At 35.9% G+C, this 16,759-nt stretch overlaps 1 protein-coding gene across 2 annotated transcripts in view; it reads right to left on the bottom strand.

The window, feature by feature from the left end:
- Positions 1-518, bottom strand: part of LOC135782564 (cytoplasmic protein NCK2-like) — an 85,112-nt gene extending 84,594 nt beyond the window's left edge. The window contains exon 1 of one of the 2 annotated variants that reach the window (XM_065292930.2): positions 338-518. The gene's annotated coding sequence lies outside the window, so the exon portion shown is untranslated. The remainder of the gene's footprint in view (positions 1-337) is intronic. The other variant, XM_065292931.1, reaches the window with a different exon arrangement.
- Between the last annotated feature and the right edge of the window lie 16,241 nt (positions 519-16,759).

The raw sequence follows: 16,759 nt of genomic DNA, 5'->3' as shown, positions 1-16,759 counted from the left end.
AAACAAAAGCAGCTGCTAACCCGCATTATGTACTATCAGCAGTGTTACACAGATGTGTCAAATCTCAACTTAACAGCTGAATTTAAGCTCTGTTGTGGCCACAGACCTGTTAAAGACACAAAAGGAGAGCGCGCGCGCGAGAAGGGAGCGCGAGACAGACAATCACCGAAAGTGCTTTTGTTTCTTTCACATTTTTGCATTGTACCATACACACCGTTGCAACAAATAAAAGCGATATTGATACGGACCGCAGTTTTATAAGATCAGAAAGCACGCCGGGGCAACTTTAAGAGAGTATTTATTACTCCACTTTACATTTTGTCCGTCCTGCTCTTACCTTGGTGTAACTCTTGACAGATCGGGCTTCAGATGGAGAGAAATACACACTCTCTTCAGACTTGGCTTTACGGGAACGATACGTTGCTTGTGTAAATCCGTTTCGGCGAGTTCTTGTCCGCGGGCCCTGACCGCTGCTGCTCTCTCGATGTGTTCGAGCTCTCGCTCTCAGCGCGAGTCAATGCGTGGATGACGTCACCGCTGCCATGGCACGGCGCGAGGAGGGAGGCGCGCGAGCTCTGGGGGAGCTGCAGCTGTGATGGAGAGACTGGATCTTCTCCATAAAAGATTTTAGGTTTACAATAAACAAATTGAAGGAGTAATACAAGTTTACAAAGTTTAGGAAGTTTAAATATTGCTATAGGCTACAGTAACCTGGGTACTTTGACATTCCCACTACTTGTATTTATTCCAAAACTTATAATTTATAAAATATCTGCTGATGTGTATGTACGTATGTATGTATTTTCTTTGGCATTTTAATGTATTTTCATATATTATAATGCATTTACAAATATATAAAATCTGCTCTGAGCCAGCTACCTGTATTTGAACAGGTCCCTGTAATTTTAACTAATTACTCCCGGTAATGTAAATTTTACATTATTTTTTATATTTGTCTAAGCTTACATTTAGATTTATTACATTTATACCTGTAGTTTAATTGGTGGAGCATTGGGCTGACAACGCCAAGGTCATGGGTTTAATCTGAGTAACAGATATTTTAAGAATATTTTTAAACCATTCGTGGACCCCATTCATTTCCATAATAGGAAAAATAATACTTAATAATACATAATACTATGGAAGTAGATGGGGTCCATGAACATTTTGGTTACAAACATTTCTTAATTTATCTTCCTTTGTGTTCATCAAAACAGAAATTTAGACAGGTCTGTAACAACATGAAAGTGAGTAAATGATGACAGAATTTTCATTTTTGTGTGAACTATCCCTTTAAAGGGAACATATCATGAAAATCTGACTTTTTCCATGTTTAAGTGCTATAATTGGGTCCCCAGTGCTTCTATCAACCTACAAAACATGAAAATATCAACCCAGTAACTTAGTTTTGGTAAACCATTCTTTGCAAGCATGTGAAAAAATAGGTAATTGAAATTTGGCTCCCCTTGTGATGTCAGAAAGGGATAATTCTGCCCCTTAATCTGCACTATCCAACCACGGCACTGCCATTTAGTGTAGAGATCAGCTCATTTGCATATTAAAAGGACACACCCAAAACAGCAAATTTTCACCAGTTACCACAGAAATGTCTTAGTATCTGGAGCTGGAAGAAATACACATATATTTATTGTGATAAGAGTTTCTGTCACTCTAGAGGACATCGTTTTATTAGCTCAGAGTAACGGCAATGCAACAACCAAGAGCGCTTTCATGTGAGGGGTTCTCTGCCAGACTTCTGGCAATTTAATCATGGTGCCCTTTAGAGTGATTCAAAAAGTGTTTGTTGTAAAACTGCAAGAAATGGACTGAGAGGCAGAGCTATTCATCATATCTTGAATGGGAACTGTTATAACAACTAAAAGGAGCAAATGACGGGAAAGATTAACAGGAATAACTCAAATGTCACTTACAGAAGTGATTCCCAACCAGCGGTATGTGTACCCTCAAAATCCTAGGGGTTTACTTGGAAAATAATCTGTTATTGCTTTGTGATCACTCATAAACAGAATGCAATTTGGATTGTTCAAAGCAATTATCTAATTTGAACTAACGTACTGTATCACTGCCTATTCTCATGAATAGAGCCAACTTTCTGTGTATTCTCACAACTGGGCATCGTGCCTAATCCCCTGTTTGAGGAACATCGTTGCAGGCGGACTGCAAACATGGACAATCCATTTCAATCATGTATTTGCCTCTCATTCATTTTATCTTGTTTCTTAATGCGTAGAAATGCTAAACTTAGTATGAGCATAAGGTTTTATAGCATGTAGTATATAATGTGTAGCATGCAGTAGGCTATTTCTTTATGAACACGGCCTTATAGCCTGCTTTATCTTCATAATAAAGCAACACTGTATTACATCATGTTCCACTCTCTAGAGGACAAAATAAATGCAGAAGCAGGTCGTACAGATTCAATTTAGTTTGATGACAAAGAATAGGCTATGATGACTCACTCATAAAAAGGGAGAAAAAAAGAAAATCAATTTCCATAATAGAAGTAGTTTGGATGTTGTCATTGCTCTAATATAAAAAGACAATAAAGTAAGTGAGGTCAATTATCCAGTGTTTTCTCTGTGAGATGAATAACTAAGTAGCAGACGGTTAATTGATTAATGGGATCACTGGTGGATTTGGATAGAGCACATTTCTCATCATTAAGATCCATTAAATACAGCCGTGCAACGGTTTCCTTCTTTAAAACATTAAGCCATTAGATGCCTTTGCTTGTTAACGCATCTGCATGTGGTGTAATGACTGTTTAACTGGTTTATGTGCAGAGGTGGATCTTACTGATTTAATTGTATTACAAAATCCACAACATTTATAGAGAGGTGAAAGGATTAGGTACGCACATGCTGTAATCGCACAAATGCATTTTCACCTAATCAAGTTTCCTTACATTGCTATTAGTCACGAACTAAGCTTGGAGTGCATCAATACATGATGTTTTCAGGACACAGTGGGACATTAAGAGAGATTTAGGTCACCTTTAACTAGGAGCAGACTATGAATATAGGCTATGCAAGTCTGGTCTGAAAAGAAACAAACTTTTTAACTAGAGATGCAACACTGGAGAAATGGTAGAAAAAAGATTTGTTTAATATAATTAGATATAATTAGTTATATATAATTTATGTGGTAATGCTTCTTTTTTGGAAACCCTAGATTTCTCTTTTTATACCTTTCCCCTAAAGGTAATATAGTGAAATTACTTTTTTAATCTGTATAAGCCTAATCTTCAGATTGCCTGCTTTCATAGCTTGTTTCGTTTTAAATATTAAAATATAATTTTATTGGTAAGTCATTTTCATGCATTTCTTTATGCTTTAGCGCCGCCCGGTGATTGATACTGACATTGCAGCAGGAAGAACGATAACAACAATAATGGGATTGTGAATGAATGAAAAACATTTAGGACAGATTTGTTTGCATAACAATTATAAATTGTATTTAATATTAGAATCAATCAAATCATTATAATCAATACAGAATTGTTTGTAGTTTTCTGAGCAATTTGTGTGTGTGTTTATTTTAAGCATTTGTAAGACTAAAATATCTTAATAGATAAATAAATAAACAATGTCCTTTATTTTTTGTTCCTTTGCATTTGTACCAACAGGCAATTGCAGGTTTGACTACTGTCACTGATAGAATATATTAAATTTACATATAAATTTTTTATACATATGCTTAAAATATAAACACGAAAAAAAAAGATTTTTTTTAAGATTTATATAAATTCTAGATATATCAAATGTGTTGAGAATGTGAAGTCTTTTGCTATATGGTTTAAGAAATGGACTGAAACAACAGTAGCAGCACATAACTGATTAGAATGGTAAAAACAATGTTTTGATTAAAAAAGCGGGACATGATGCAATTTAGAACGTACAGTATTGGGGAAGAGCAAAACTCGATTAGAAAAATCAAAAGTTTCTAATTCATGAAATCACATGCTTCTTGTTTTCCTGTCTCAGAAATTAATGATTGCAAACCATTATGTCTTTAATTCTTGTAAACAAACAGCAATGTCTTTGACTGAGAAATTCTTGTTGAAATGAATTTAAGAGAATCACAAGGTCTCATAAAGCAAAATACACTCTTAAATAAAAAGGTGCATACAACCATGGCACAACCGTTTTTTGTTTTTTTTGCCAAATGGTTCCAGAAAAAAACCTTTAACATTCGGTCATTTGTGGTGAAATAAAGGTTCTTTAAGTTTAAATAAAAAAAGCATGAAAAAATTACATTTGACTGGATGGTTCTTTGAGGAACCAAAAAATATTATTCTATGACATCGCTGTAAACAACCTTTCAAGCACATTTATTTAAAAAGTAATAGACACCTGACATTTCACCACATTATTTTAATCTTTTTCTCAATCCCCAGTTAGGTAACAGTTTTATTTTCTCTAGATCCATCTGTCATCTCTCTGTTTGGGCTCATTATATAGGCTACTGCTTTTATGACAGATGGGACTTTAGGAGACAGCTGAATAGGTTTGTTCAACTAATCACAGATAAAGAGAAGCAGATCAATTATTGCCAAGTAACTTGCATATTTGCTAAAATAACCTCTAACGTTAACCTGTAGTCCATTGTTGCTAAAATATATAAAGTGGATGTGGGTGGAATACATAAAAGGTAATAAAAAATGCAAACTATAATTTGTGCAACATTTAGTTGATATATTAATAGCTGAATGTCAGCTGGAAACCATGCATGAGATGCTAATAAACAAAATTTTCTGATTGCTTGTAAAAACAATAAACGTACATGACTTTAATGTCATGTCCTGTTATGAAAAGTGTTGAAGTTCTCGAGACCGGTCTCGGTCTCAAGACCACTTTTTAAAGGTCATGTTCTCGTCCCGGAATCGACCGCATTTTTACTCGGTCTCGTCTCGGTCTCAGACAAAGAGGAATTTTATTTCAAGACCGGTCAAGACCACAACTGATGGCACATCACAAATTTATTTTTTATCATTTATTTTATGCAGTTTATTCAGGTTTGGCATATGATGTTGGCATTGTTTAAGCATTGTTTAAAGGAACAGTATGTAAGAAATGTATATCAATTAATCATAAAATGGCCCTAATATGTCACTAGAAATTAAGAAATCATTTTCATTTCAAATACTTATATCACTGACAACAGTGGTCCGGCCAGGATATTGTCATTTAAAAAGTGGAGTTGCAGCCCTAGTCCCGGCGCCATGGGCGGGCTTTAGGGGGCCGGGCCCGCCCTGTGAGTCACCAGTGCCCGCCCTGGACGAACCTGCGGTCTCCCTTCACCTGTTCACCAGCTCCATGTTTTTATCAATAGGCCACTGTTATTAATTAAAAGTTATTGTTTTGTACATATATAACTCCTGAATAAAAATAAAAACGTGTTTGGTCTGATTTAAAAAATATATATTTTAAACGTATTTGATTGGTTTGTTAATAGTGAGCGCGGAAATGTTTGGTTGTTTGCTAAGCGCGCCACCGCTTTACGTTAAGCACGATTGAGTGCTGCCTGCAGTGAGACTGACACGTTATGGTTCTGCTGTTATCTTTCACTATTTTCGCTGCTGAAACAACAAAAACAGTCAACATTGCGTCTCAAATGTAAGTGGCTTAATATTAATTACTTGTTTAGTGAACTGTCATTAAATCTGTCACATTTTCAACCGTGATGTGATGCTGCTTAACTGTATCATATGATATGTATCATAACATATGTTATTAAAAAATCCAAATTTTTACCACAGTATGTTTAACCCACTTTGTTAACACACTTTGTGTTTGCTGTGCTTATTTGTTTAACTTTGCGTTATTACATTATTCACTTTCGGTCGCCATTCAGACTAAAGGATGCAGAATCATTATCCTGTTTTGGTGATTGTTATTGGCGTTTTTAATCAGACTAGGCAACTTGTTCGGTTGAGCAAGTAAAATTCTCTTTCACTTGGCCTTTTAAAAAATCCACTTGTCTCTGATATTAAGCGGACACGCGTTGATGTCGAGCCCTGCGCCGTGTTTTATTTGCGTTTATATTGCGTTTAGAAGCTAGGTCCAATCTTTACGACTTCTCCGTTGTATTGCGTTAATGGAGAGGTATGTTAGTTCTTCCTCTCTTTTAGGTCCATTTAATTCATAATTAATGATATTATGCATTGCAGTGAGGTTGCTCTCATTTGTGCCCCCCCTGAAAAATGAAATGCCCGTCCGTGAATTTGTGTCTGGCGCCGGGTCTGTGCAGCCCTCAACTGATGTTTATGTTGTCATGTTGTGTATTGGCCACCAGTTGTGTGATTGCAGTACCAGTTTTAGCCACAAGTTTTGTGGTTGCAATACCAGTTTTGGCCACAATCCTACATACTGTTCCTTTAAGTTTCTCTGTCACTGAGTAAAGTGCATACTTAGTTGTATGTTGTTTATGTCAAGTAAACGTTTTTTAAACAGTTTTTGCAGTGCGATCATTTTATTTATATCCCCACCAATGCCAGAATCAAACCTACGCCCTTGGTGTGTGCATCAAGTGTTTTGTCAAAATTAGTGCCTGCTGCACACGCGTCAAAACCGTTTATGATAAAAGAGACGCTCACGTTCACAAAATACACGCAAGACACTCCCTTAACAGTAATCTCTGATTACGCATGAGATTATGCAAGTATCTGGCAAACGCGTCTCTTTTATTATAAACCCTTTAGACGTGTCTGCAGCAGGCACTTATTTTGACAAGACACATGATGCACATAGGATCACTTGACGACCGGTATTTTGAAATTACGAACCACACACATGACGGGTTACATACATGTTGTGACGAACTTCGCAGCAGGTGGCAGTAGACGCACAAAAAAATTCTCCTTATCATGTGGTATGCATGTGTGATTAAATTCACTTTTTTGATATCATAACAGAGCATTGCACATACAATCAATAGCAAGGAATTATTCATGCACACAACCAAAGAAAGCGCTGTAAATGGGATCCTAAGTCAAAGATGATGTAGCATTTGTGGCTATCTGAGCTATCTGCTGCAGTTTATGTTTCACTTGCAAGTTTACAAAAGACCATTTCATACCTCCATTATTCATTCGAAGATTTTTGGATATGTGATGATAATAGAACAAAAATAAAGATTTATTTCCTGAATGAGAGCTTTAATTTAATAAGACTTGCACTTGTTTGACATATTTGAAAAATATGAAATATATGAATATTAAATAATATTCAAATTCAGGAGATGGTAGTGTAAATTAAGTGTAAATAACTTTCTTACAGTAAAGTATATTTCAAAGTGATGCATAACTGAAGAAAAAAGAGATTCTAAGCTTTCAAACAGTTTCTCATATGCGGCACTGGGTCCATGACAGACCATTAAAAATTAAAGGAATATTTCGTTGAAAGTCATTATGGACCATTTTGGACCCTGAACAGGGTCCGCAGAGTAATATTGACTAAGAAAGATCATACTAAAGATTGAAATCAATGTGAAATCAACGACTCATTATCATTAGATTATTAGAATTAGTCTGTAAAATGACAGCTCTGGTATAAAGAGAGACTATGCACTCTGCAGCAGTTTAGTTATATTAGATACTCCTTGTGGGCTAGCTGTGGCTGTGGTTACATATCATGCAGCAGCAATTATGACAGTGACGTTGGTGATGATAATGATATGGTGAATGATACATGTCAAAGGGTTATTATGTGTAAAGAACACACCTCCAAAATTAGAGCTAAGAAATTCCAAAGATGTAAACTGTTATCCTTAACGTCTAAAACTGTAACGGAGAACAAGATCCCTGATGATCTCTACCAAACTGTGTTAAAAAGGTAGCTTTCACCTCCAAAATTTACCTCTTTAGCAATAGTTAACATCAGAACAATATCTCACTTGAGTGAAACTGTAAGAAGATCAAATGTGACCCTGTCTGTGAAATCCAGACTTAAATCCTCATAATCTAATGATGAGAAGAGCATCAAACTTTGATAGCACTTATTTAAACCACAGAGCTTGATATGAATGGCACACTGAAGGATCCATTTGATATCTGGAACAGTTGGCTCCCCTTGCCATTCTACAGTTACTAATCACAGAGGAGGATCTGGTTGGGGTCCGTGTCCATGGTACAAAATCCTTTGTGTTTAAGTGCTCAAGCCCAGCTGTCTCTAACCCAACAGTGCCAGATAAACACAGAACTCCACTTTACTATTAATAAAAAAGAAGATCAAATCACTCACAGGGTTAGACTGCTAAGTTGTTTCACTCTCCGGTGAGACGTAGAGGAAACCTCTATCCACTGAGAGTAAAGAGTTCAGATGTGAAACCCTCTTGAAAGTGTCTTATGAAAAATTTGAATTTTTATTATGTTAAGCTTTAAGATTTTCACTTTAATGACAATGAAAAAATTAAAAAAAAATTTGTTAAATCAACTCAGATTTACAAGTCAGGTCAACTTACTATTATTTATCTTGACAAGAAATTAGTTGTTACAACTTATAAAACGAAGTTGACTTTTTTCAAATATATTTTATAAGTTAAAACAACTCACCTGTAGTTATAACAACTCATCTCTAGTCAAGATAAATTATTGTAAGTTGAAATGACTTGTAAATCTAAGTTGATTCAACAAAACATTTTAATGCAGAAAAGTACAGTTTTTACAGTGTAGTAACTGAATGACTTATTTACATTGGTATATAACAAATTTGACTTCCGCTGCAAAACCCTCTAAGTCCATGCAAGCTTTATAGGCCTTATCACCAAAGATGCATCTAGAAACATTGCAAATCATGAAAGTCAGAATTCAAAATGTTAAAAAAAATCCTTGTTGTATTCAGGTCCAAGTACTCACAAGGGGCCCATGTTTGAATGTGATCCACGGTCATTTCACATTCTTCTTCCTTGTGCATAGGAAAAATCGACGTGACGTTTATCGGTTTCTGCAAACAAACTATTTTTTGATTGGCATGAGGGCAGGATTAAGCAGATTTGATGCCAAAGTATTTGATGAATATAAGAGCATTTTTGATGGAGGAAGCGTTTAGTTACTCATGCACATACTTGAAACAATCCAGGACCATTCCAGGAAAAGGTGCATTTCCTCTTAATGTTACTCACATTTCAACTGCAATGCCCGTAAATCTCACAACCATTGGGCATTTGTTCCAAAAAAACATCCTGAACAGCACATAAATTCATACATATTTCATGAGTTGGCTAATTTGTATAAATCCCTATGAAGTTAATTGTTCAAAAACGTTCATTTATCAGAAAAAAAACAGTAATGAAACCTGCCCCTAACCCCAATGCCACAGGCGTCAAATCGTACAAAAATATATGAACGTGGCCTTACCAATTAATACAAATTAGCCACCTCATAAAATATGTATGAATTGCCATGAGATAACACTGTCCTGGAACTTTCCATGGACAAAGTGAACTGCCAAACCCTGGAGGTGAGCACGGAGTGAAAACAGTTACTAAAGCCCACTCCCCAAAATAACCAGCTGTGCTAGGAAACCAGGCAGCACAACCATGCTGCAAATATCCACAGGGCTTAGAGACCTGGACACAACGCATGGCCAGGGGACTCCAGATTTTACAGCTGTGGCTTCATGTCCAAGTGAGGAAACATAAGAGGATGTTTCAGCCTCTATGCGGTCACGCAAAGTTAACTGAATGAAATGTAGAAGGGTTTGAATATCGGAAAGAGACGTCAATAGAAAATAACATGTTGTTCCTTGGACATGGATGTGGGAGATTTATGGATGTGGTTTTACTCATTTAGCATTTTCCTTTTGGCTATTAATCATGCAGTCTGAAAGGCAAAACATAATTTGCGGTCTGACCTGTGGCATGTACATTTTATGGTTGAGCTTCCACCAAGAACAAACATCTTGAACCACAAAACAAGATGCAAGTGTATTATTTAACCATTTTATATGCAGAATATTTAAGAAATAATAACAGGGTAATAATGTTTTCTCTTCAAATGCACCCTAAAATGGTCAAAATGTGCATCCGGTACCCTTTAAATAGGTTCCAATGTGTACAATAAGGTACAGATATGTAAACATTTTGTACCAATATGTACCTTTGAGCTTCTAATATGTATCTTTGAGGTACCAAGATGTACATCTGAGGTACTAATATGAACTTGATAGATGCAAAGTTGTGCTTTTTGAAAGGGTACAAAATTTGACCCTTTTTTCTGACAGTGTACCAAAACATAAACTTTGAAAAAACATTTATTTAAGATGTTAGAGTCAATGATGCAAACATTCTCCCTTTCCCCCACACACACGCACGCGCGCACACACACACACACACACACACACACACACACAGGGGCCTCATGCACCAATTTTTTTTAAGGGGGCACAGTGTCAACAGCTCACAGAAATTTGTGCATACACAGACATCAAACGAAATATTATAGAGCTTTCAGTCTTTTCCATGGCACTTACATTTCTAACAATCTGAAAACCCCTGCTTTCATGCAAAAACCTCCAAAATAAAAGTGATGACTAACTTTCATATCATATACTATTCAATCGGAATAATGACACATTTGCATCATATTCACATCTGAAACGGCATGTTTTATTTAAGTCTTAATGGCTTGTTTAATTGTGTCATTAATGCATTTTGCACAACAACTACATTATCATATAAAATTAATGTAATTTTAAATCCATAAAGTATATAAACAACGAAAATGACATAAGCTATAGCCACGTGATTGATTTTAATGTTCAATAATGATTTTAAAAAATATGTTTAGATAAAATTATTAGAGGAACGGATTAAATTTTTGCATTAAATTTTACCTCGTGAGCATGTGAGATTCTGCGCCCGCGTGAACTCTGGCGAACTTTGGCGTTGTGCCAAGAAGATGAATCTCTGCTAATATAACGTTGAGACGGTCACATTTAAAACCATACATTTTCTACACAGAGGAGGTTAACTGCACATTACCGTACTGGGGTTTGGAAATGTTGTGAGCGTTTCTAACACGTTTTAATTCCTCAGATAGCCAAATGCAGCAGCAAGCCAGCAACAGCAGAGAGCTCGTGAGCGCGGCCAGACGCTGATGACGTCTGCGACTGCGCTCTGACTGCAGCACCAGCTGCCGCCAGAATAAAAGTAATGTAACATGATCAAAACACTATCGGAAAATCTCCGAAAAGTGACAAGGATGCAGCACAGAATGTATAATATTGTGCATATTAACAGATTAAAAGTCAAATAACAGATTAATGGATGCTTATTTGATTTTGAGGTTGGATGCAAAATCCATTGGCTCAAAAAAAAACAAGGGGGCAGGTGCCCCCTCAGTTTGAATGGGCATGACGCCTCTGCACACACACACACACACACACACACACACACACACACACACACACACACACACACACACACACACACACACACATAAAGGTACAGTATATTAAGGACTATTTTGAGTAGGCCTTAATGAAGATTTAGCATGAGGAGAATGAATAGAAGCGAGGGAAAACAAATTGGATCAGATGAACAGAAACACAGGACTCAATCTCCTACAGAGAACACAGTGGATTAAGGACTTGCATCTGACTTACATTTCCTGCTCTTTAAATCAGTTCAGTGTGATCTGTGTTATCTTACAGAGCCTCAGATGACACATCCTTAATCATTTATCTGCTTCTGGTTATTCACTAAACACCGGCACATTTATACAGGATAAGAAAAACAACTGTGACCCTGTCTGCGAAAACCAGGCTGGAGTCTTAACATTTTTTAGATAATGATGACCATCAACGTTTGATTTCAACTATTCATTTCATTATGATATCAGTCTTATTCAGTCAATATTAATGATATCAAGGATATATTTTCACAAAATGTTCTTTACATTATGTAGGATGATTTTATAGAAAACAGTAAATCACAAAAACGAGTTTAACAGGGTCCCAGACAGGATCACAATTTCTTTAACCTCCTAAGAACTGGTGTGTCCACATACGTGGACATCACTTTTGTTTGTTTGCAGCATAATACTTAATTCTGTGTAACTGGAAACTGTTGTACACAAATATGGACAATTACATTACTTCATGTTTAAAGAAATATCTTTGGTTATTATATGTATTGGTTCTTCCTAACCACAAAAAAATCTGAAAAAAGACAAACTTAAGCTCGGGTCTAAGGAGGTAAAAAAATGAGAACTGACATAACTAAAAATGTAAAAGATTATAAGCAATATCTTATCAGATATAAAGATTTATTTATAGTCATTACAATTAATAACATCAGTACACATTTCTACATGTTTATAGTATGTGTAGATTACTATCGTCTTTACAATGATCTTCAAAAATGATGCAGGTATCCTTGCAACATTTTCAGTTGTGCGGATCTACTCCATGCACCTCATGCTTTTCCATACAGATTAGGAAAAGGGTAAAATATCATGCTTTTGGTTACATGCTTTATTAAGTGCCCTGGCAAAAAAATTTCTTACTATTTAACATTTAGGGATGGTTTCCCAGACAGGGTTTAGATTAATCCAGGACAGGCGTTAGTTATATTAGGACATTTAAGTCGTTTTTACAAACAAACCTTACACAAAACAATACAGGTGTGCATCTTGAGACAAAACAATGGCACTGATATATGTAAGGATAAGTCAGTACAAGGTGTTTTTAAAGTAAGGCAGCTCAATTTTAGTCTGGGACTAGGATAAACCCTGTCCGGAAAACCGCTTATGTTTGCACTGTTTTTGTCAATTCTTTTAAAAATGTAGGCTAAACATCCAGAAATTTCAGAGACTTACATCAGAGGACCAAATGCTTGTCTGATAATATGGCAAATACCAAAAGTAACATGCTTAACTGATCCTGACAAATGAAGCACCTTATCTGAAAATAAATCCATGAGGGAATTTGCACTTTGCACATTAAAAATGCTAGTTGGGTCAAATATGGATGAACCCTACAGTCTAAAAATTAAAGGTACATAATCTGTCAGTGGAGTGATACATTTAAAAAGATCCTATTATGAACCATTTAGGTACAGATGTGTAGGAACCAATAAATATGTACTTTTGTGAGGTACTAATACGCACTCTTTAGGTACACTGCGAAAAAAATGTCCTTAGTATTTTTGTCTTGTTTTCAGTAAAAATATCTAAAAATCTTAAATTAATATGTATTTTCTTGATGAGCATATATATATATATTTATATAAAATGTAAGCAAATTTGTGCTTAAAACAAGCACAAAAAAAACGCCAATGGAATAAGAAAAAAGTTCTTGAATAAAGTGTTTACGAAAAAAGTAAACTTGTTTCAAGAAAAATGTTCTTATTTCATTGGCAGACTTACAGTTATTTATTTGTCTAAAACCTAGACTTATTTTCTTAGGTCATTTTTCTCATCAAGAAAATACATCTTAATTTAACCTTTTTTTTTTTTTTTACTGAAAACAAGATACAAATACTAAGTAAGAAAGTCATTTGTTGCAGAGTACAAAGGTGTATACTCTAAAAAATGCAATTTCAACCCAGCATTGGGTCAAAAGTGGAAGAGCTCAGCCATTGGGTTAAATGAACCCAATTTTTTTATATTTGATCAAACAATGGATTAAAACAACCCAACATTTTGGGTTACACCAAACCCAGCATAGTTTAAATTACAACCCAGTGGGCTGGCCTCATCCCTTTTTAACCCAAACAACATAGAATTTTTTTAATGTGTACTTTAAGGTTAACATCCCGGTGACACCTTTTGTTCCCTTTTCTCTGAAAGTGTAGCTTTGGGTTAAAAGTTAAATAATGCTGCCAAACCTAGGAGAAGTATGGACATTTAGCAGCTCCTGAGTTTGTTCATATATTATCCCAAGTCCATGAATTAAAACAACCGAACATTTTTAGAGTGTAGACATCCTACAAGGACCAGATGGAAAAAACATCAAGAAGCATTATTTTAGATCCTGCCAATACATTCTCCTTTATAATTCATCAAAGCTCATCTGATATAATGTTAATCATTAGTGGTTCAGTGAATCTATCCACTCGTTTGCATATGAAACACAAGATGGACGTCTGATAATAGATTAAGCCCTGAGATGACAGATGTGTTGGGTGCTTGCCGTCATTTGTCCATCTGTTGCTGCGATGATGAGATGACTTCCCAGATTCCACACTTGCTTCCTATTGAATATCATCCATAATCACTTTCTACAACAGAGGGAATCCCCCAAGCAATATGGCTTTAGATTGATATTGGTGTTAAATATCAGAAGCTACTGACTGCCTAATAAATAGATAGGAGTGGGGGCTTAAGGGCTTGGTTGACCAATAAGGCATATCGATTCTTGAAATTTTGTGTCTGATCTGCAGTAATGTAAAGGTCAGTAGGATCTTAGGATCATTCCAAAATGGATAATATAAAGAGAGGGATGGGGTGTCGGAGTGGGGTGGAGCTCGTGTATGAATAGAAAGGAGAGAGAGATGAGTGAGTGATGGGAAGGTGCAGAAATAGCTGGGGAATATTCTGAGTAACCATACATAGAGTCTGTTATCAGGATGCATGGATAGTGTCTTTAACACAATGAGAGAGAGAGAGAGAGAGAGAGAGAGAGAGAGAGAGAGAGAGAGAGAGAGAGAGAGAGAGAGAGAGAGAGAGAGAGAATAGCTGAATTTTATTTGGATGTAAGTCCATTCCTCAAGTGTCATCATTACATACCTTTTACTCATGTACTAGATTTGACAACTAGTTTGTTGTGATAAATTAAAGCAATAAACCCCGAGAAGCAGTGGGTTACCAGTGCATTTTATAACAGCTAAGGGGCGTTGTTAGGCACGACGCGAAGCGGAGTGCCTAAACCCCCTTAGCTGTTATAAAATGCACTGGTAACCCAACGCTTCGAGGGGTTTATTGCGTTTATAAAACGGTTACTTCATATGCATAACGTTAGCGGGATTTTATAAAATAAAACCCAAAAAAGTTGTAATTATATTAGTACAAATATTACTCTTCCGCCAAACAAAGTAGTTCCTCAGAATCAAGTGTGACTGAAACCGAGCGCAGTTCCCAACCAACACAGACACAGCAAAGACACAATGAAAATATGATTTAAGACTGTGGTGTTTATTTTATAAATCACCATTCATCTAATTTATACATTAACATTTATATCGTGCAACTGTTGAAGTGATGATCAAATATGCTTGGAAGCATGCTGAACTCTTTCCCCGTCAGCGGTTTTTTTTTTTTTTAAGTTGCCACCCAGTTTTAGTTTAATGCCTTCCAAAAAATTATCTTCTTTATATAAACATAAAATATCAAATGAAAGAACAGACCATCCGCTTTGAAACAAAAACAAACAAAAAAACATTTCATCCTACCTTCATTTGATCTCTTATCACCTCTCAAATTTTTTTATTAAAAGCGGAGATAATTCCATTTTTGTGAAGAACTTTAGTAAGAGATCAGATTCAGACGGAGCCATGAACAGTACTACACGGTGTTTTCAGTGAATGCGTCAGTGTTTAAGTTGGGTAAGATCGCCACCCAGTGGATAATAGCGGACGTATGAACTTGAGTTATAAAATCCTCAGACAACGTTTTCTCTTTATCGACGAGATGACTCAACAATATTTATGGACATTCATCTGGATATCGCCATTAATTGTGCAATTGTAGACAAATTAAAAATATGATTTAAGACTGTGGTGTTTATTTTCATAAATCAATAGTAACAGTGGCGCAGTGATACTTATGTAATGTGGTCTGAACCGTGAGGTTACCGGTGTATTTTATCACGGCTTAGAACGCGTTTCAACCAATCAGAATGGAGAACCAGAACTGCCCGTTTTATAAAAATAAATAATGCAATCTTGCAGAATAAACACAACCCAATACACGTCTATCACCACCACCTGCAATAAATTAATTTTATAGGTCACATTTCCTTACTTTTTCTTGTAACTAAAGCAGAAGAAAATCTTTGGCAAGTGGCCCCAAGACCAAAGAAGGGAGTATGTAAACATAGACTTTGTTCTCTGTTTGTTTGTTCTGGCTCTTTTCACACAAATGCTTGAGGGATAGAAGTAAAATCAGGGAATAAGAGGCAGATGATAAAGTTACTGCGAGACACAAAATCTTATATAAGAACACTTTAGGGTCCAAATACTCATGAGTTCATGCACGCCTGCTGTTTTCATTATGTGATGATGTTAGGATGAAGAGTCGGAAAGTTGGCTTTTCTTGAAGGGCAGCTGTTTGTTTACATCCTAAATCAACCCAATCTTTGCGTGGGTTGACTTTCTGAGTCCATTTGGTTTGAACATTGGGGGAGTTGAAGTGTCAACTGTACATGTATTCATTAATAACTGTATAAATATTGTGGGGGTTGTAGGCATACCCCCTTGGATACTGCTCTCCTCCGGTCTAAATCTATTTTTACCCCATTTATAAATTGTTCCAAAAGCAACAAGACAAATGCACATTTAACTTCTTATGTAAATGTATCTTTTTATATGCAGTATAGAAAAAACTATAGATTAGTTAGTTGTTGTATGTTAATATGCTAATTGCAGTGTGGAAATTAGTATTGTATTACATTTTAAGACCTTATAAGGACTCAGGACTTAAGAGGTAAGCATGATTGTGTGTGTGTGGGGGGGTACATATGAGTGGGTTTATCTTGTGTGGTGGTCTTTTTGCTGCTGTTGTTTTATTTATAGCTCATCT

Source organism: Paramisgurnus dabryanus, chromosome 15 (genome assembly GCF_030506205.2).
Source record: "Paramisgurnus dabryanus chromosome 15, PD_genome_1.1, whole genome shotgun sequence".
NCBI lineage: Eukaryota > Metazoa > Chordata > Actinopteri > Cypriniformes > Cobitidae > Paramisgurnus > Paramisgurnus dabryanus.
The sequence above is the reverse complement of the archived record's forward strand: the minus strand, read 5'-3'. Positions and strand labels throughout refer to the sequence as shown.